At 41.7% G+C, this 4,547-nt stretch overlaps 1 pseudogene; it reads left to right on the top strand.

The window, feature by feature from the left end:
• The first annotated feature begins 2,378 nt into the window (after nt 1–2,378).
• On the top strand, nt 2,379–3,670 carry LOC102756547 (annotated as a pseudogene).
• The last annotated feature ends 877 nt before the right edge of the window (nt 3,671–4,547 follow it).

Genomic DNA, 4,547 nt, shown 5'->3' with positions numbered 1-4,547 from the left:
TCTAGCTGCAGGACATTGGCCAATCATTACTTGTGTGGCCCTCAATTGAAACAGAAAGTGTTTAGCCCAGTGGTTCTCAAAGTGTGTCACCAAAACCAGCCACATCAGCATCACGTGGGAACTTATTAGAAATACAAATTCTCAAGCTCCACCCAAGACCTACTAAATCAGAAACCCTGGGGGCACGGCATAGCAATCTGTATTTTAACAAGTCCTCCAAGAGATTCTGATATGTGCTGAAATCTTAAAAACCTTAATGAGATGAACTCCAACTCTCATAAGAGCTCAAAAATTCTATAGCACTGGGGCCATTATCATCATCAGTCATAAATATCAAGAGATTACTTTTTATCCCTCCCACGCCTGTTCTAAGCACTTTCTGTATAATAATATATTTACTCATCACCACATCCTGTAAATTCTATTATTTCCACTTAGCAAATAAGGCATGGAAGGGTCTGGTAGCTCTGGTAAAAATGCACACCGAGATCCTTCTTAAGGAAGGATTTGTTCCTCCAGCTGTCAGCAACTTCAGGGCTTTCTTCAGCTGCAAAGAACCAACTTACCCAAAGACACATCCTTCCAGGGGGGGCCCATATCAAGTAATCACAGAAGGGTGTAAAGGCCTGATCCCACCAGGGGAAAGCTCTGACCAGGTATATGCTCCAGAATTTCCCAGTGGGAGGGGAGCCTGCATGAATTTGATTTCTCCCTCTCCCAATTTTGCTTGCTTCCCTTTCCTGTCACATATGTTGATCCCTAAATATCCTGCTCACCTAACTGCTTCTGGAAAACCCATTTCTAACAATAATTAATTGATAGTCAGAGGCCAGTAATTGGTTGAACCAGGTTTCAAATCCAGGTAGATAGACACTAAGCTGTAGGCTTTTAACTATTGATTATCCTGCACTATAATTTGTTCCCCACTTGGGTTTATAAATTAATTGCTCAAGTATTTGAACATGAGCTTTTGGAAATAATTAAATTTTCAAATGAGTTTCCTCATTTGAAAGTTTTGGGGGCTTGCTGCAGTTTGCCCCTGGTTGGTAGTGAGCAAGCACTGATGGATCTGAGAAGGTCTGACTCCCAGAGTTCCACTGGGTCATGTTACCTACCACCTTAAGGAATAGATTCACACATTATAATACCAATCAGATAAGATCTTCTTTTATAATTATATTGGGGAACAATTGGCATAATGCCTAGGAGACATTACAACTGATAACATGAAATAAAAAGGATGATAAAAGAATACTACCAACAATTATATGCCAACAAAGTCGATAACCTAGAAGGAATGCACAAATTACTAGAAACATACAACCTACCAAGACCAAAATATGAGGAAACAGAAAGCGTGAACAGATCAGTAATGAGCAATGAGATTGGATCAGTAATCAAAAACCTTCCATCAGAGATAAGCCAAGGACCAGATAGCTTCACTGGTAAACATTTAAAGAAGAAATAAACCAATACTTCTCAAACTCCTCCCAAAAATGGAAGAGGAAGGAACACTGCCAAACTCATTATATGAGGCCAGTATTACCCTGATACCAAAGTTAGACAAAGATACCACAAGAAAACTAGAGGCCAATATCCATGATGAATATAGATGCAAAAATCCTCAACAAAGTACTAACAGACTAAACCAAATAGCATATTAAAAGGATCATACACCACAGCTAAGTGGGATTCATATATATATATATGTATATATATATATATATGAATATTATTCATCCATATGCAGCAACATGGATGAAACTTGAGGCCATTTTGCTAAGTGAAATAAGCCAGTGAGAAAAGATGGGAGGGGGATTGAAGGATGGATTAAAAATGTGAAGGGAATAAAAAGTACAAACTGGCTTACAGAATAGTCATGGGGATGTAAAGTACAGCATAGGGAATATAGTCAATAATATTCTAATAACTGTGTACAGTGTCAGATGGGTGTGAGATTTATCAGGATCATCACTTAGTAAGTTATGTAATATCTAATCACTGTAATATCTAAAAACTAATATAATAATGTACATCACCTGTAATTAAAAATAGAAATGATTTTAAAATGATGGTGGGAAAGGACAAACATTGCATGATTTCACTTATATGAGATATAAACTAATCAAAGATCATTAATCAGAGAATGGAATGGTGATTATCAGGAATTGGAGAAAGAGGGAAATGGGGAGTTGTTTTCCATGGGTATAATGTTTCAGTTACACAAATGCTTAAGTTTCAGAGCTCTGATGTACAACATAGTCCCTATAGTTAACAATACTGTATGTGCACTTAAAATTTTTTATTGTTCTCTGCTTCTCTTGTTAGACAGCCAGCGACATCTTCCTGCGAAGAGCCAGCCGCGACCCTGAGACACGATGGTGAGGGTTGGAGTGAATGGATTTGGCAGTATTGGCTGCTGGTCACCAGAGCTGCTTTTAACTCTGGCAAAGCAGATAATATCACCATCAATGACTCCTCCATTGACCTCAACTGCATGGCCTATATGTTCCAATATGATTCTACTCATGGCAAGTTCAAAGGCATAGTCAAGGCTGATAATGGGAAGCTTGTCATCAAAGAAGAGTCCGTCTCCATCATCCAGGAGTGATATCCCACCAACATCAAGTGGCATCCTCACTACTATGGATAAGACTGGGGCTCACTTGATGGGTGGAACAAGATGGTCATCATCTCTGTGCCTCCTGTAAATGCCTCTTTGTGTGTGAGGGGTGTGACCATGACAGGTATGACAACTCCCTCTAGATTGTCAGCAATGCCTCCTGCACCACCAACTGCTTTGCCCCCTGGCCAAGGTCATCCATGACATCCTTGGCATCATGGAGGGACTCATGACCACAGTCCATGTCATCACGGCCACCCAGAAGACCTTGGATGGCCCCTCTGGGAAGCTGTCGTGTGATGACTGAGGTGTTGGGGTTCTGCCCCAGCAGGTCCAGGGGTCCCCAAAGGTGTGGACAGAGTCAACGAAGCAGGAACTTAGTTAAGGGGTTTTATTCCCTCCCTAACTCCAGGGGAAAATCCCTACCTGGGGAAACAACCTTTCTCGGAGAGATGACCTTGGTTAAAACACATAGCGCTAAGAAGGGGAGCAAACATATTAAGAACAGTATGCCATATACGCCAGGTCCCTTGAAACATATGCTGTGCAGATGTTTCTTCCCTGCAGCGACTGTGTCAAGCAGCAAGGATGGACCAGCTTCCCGCACTGAGGGGCTTCCAAGAACATCCTCCCTGCTTCGACTGGCACTGCCAAGGTTGTTGGCAAAGTCATCCCTGAACTGAATGGGAAGCTCATTGGCATGGCCTTCTGTGTCTTCATTGTGTGGGTTGTGGATCTGACCTGCCACCTGGAGAAAGCTGCCAAATACGATGACATCAAAAAGGTAGTGAAGCAGGCATCAGAGGGCCCCCTCAAGGGCATCCTGGGCTACACTGAGGACCACGCTGTCTCCTGTGACTGTAACAGTGCCACCCACTCTCCACCTTCAACACTGAGGCTAGCATCGCCCTCAATGACCACTTTGTCAAGCTGTTTCCTGGTATGACAATGAATTTGGCTACAGCAACAGGGTGGTGGACCTTGTGGTCCACATGGCCTCCACGGAGTAAGAGCCCCCTGGACCACCAGCCCCAGCAAGAAGATGAAAAAGGACTCTCCTCAGATGCTGGAGAGCCCTTGCCCCAAATCAACCCCCCAACACACAGAATCTCCTGACCTCCACAGTTTCCACCCCAGGTCCGCTGAAGAAGGGGAGGGGCTTAGGGAGCCCCACCTTGTTATGCACCATCATTAATGTTCACTGTATCCAGTAAAAAAAAAAAAAAATGCTAAGAGGGTAAATCTCATGTTAAATGTTCTTACTGCCAAAAAACAAAAGGGACTGGGGGAAATTTCTGGAGATGACGATTGTTTCTTGATTGTGGTGCTGGTTCTTAGGTGAGTGCGTAGGTCAAAGCTCATCAGATATTATGTATTATATAAGTGCAGTGTTTTGTATAGCAATTGTATTTTAATGAAGCTGTTTGAAAAACCTGGGGTGTGATTTCTGTTTATACATGAAGCAAAGAAATAAAGAATTTTAAAGCAAGCAGTCGTCACCAAAAAAGAACCTGCTCTGGGAAAAAAACGCCCAAAAATGTCCTGACCAGGGTACATTTTTAGTGCAATGATGCTCAATATTTGGCTGTTCACTGGAATTAATAGAGATTCTATTCATTGGTGCCATTTAACTTGCTTAGATTACAGTATGGATATTGAGATTTTTTTAAAAAGCTCTCCAGGTGATTCTAATTTCCAGTGAAGATTGAGAACTACTGCTTCCAGGTAAACTCAGTTCTCATTACACAGCCAACAGCTCCTTACAGGAAAAAGCACTCACATGTGATAAATTTGGGAAGTCATTTAAATATTTTATTTCATAAAGTGAGTTACTCGATGGGTAACATACAAGAGATTTGTCCCAATAGAAATAAGATGCAAAAATAAAAGTGCAATTCTATTGCAAAGTGTTGGCACACAGATT

The sequence above is a fragment of the Myotis davidii genome, unplaced genomic scaffold, assembly GCF_000327345.1.
Source record: "Myotis davidii unplaced genomic scaffold, ASM32734v1 scaffold715, whole genome shotgun sequence".
Lineage (NCBI taxonomy): Eukaryota > Metazoa > Chordata > Mammalia > Chiroptera > Vespertilionidae > Myotis > Myotis davidii.
Note: the sequence above shows the minus strand (reverse complement) of the source record. Positions and strands in the feature narration are given on the sequence as shown.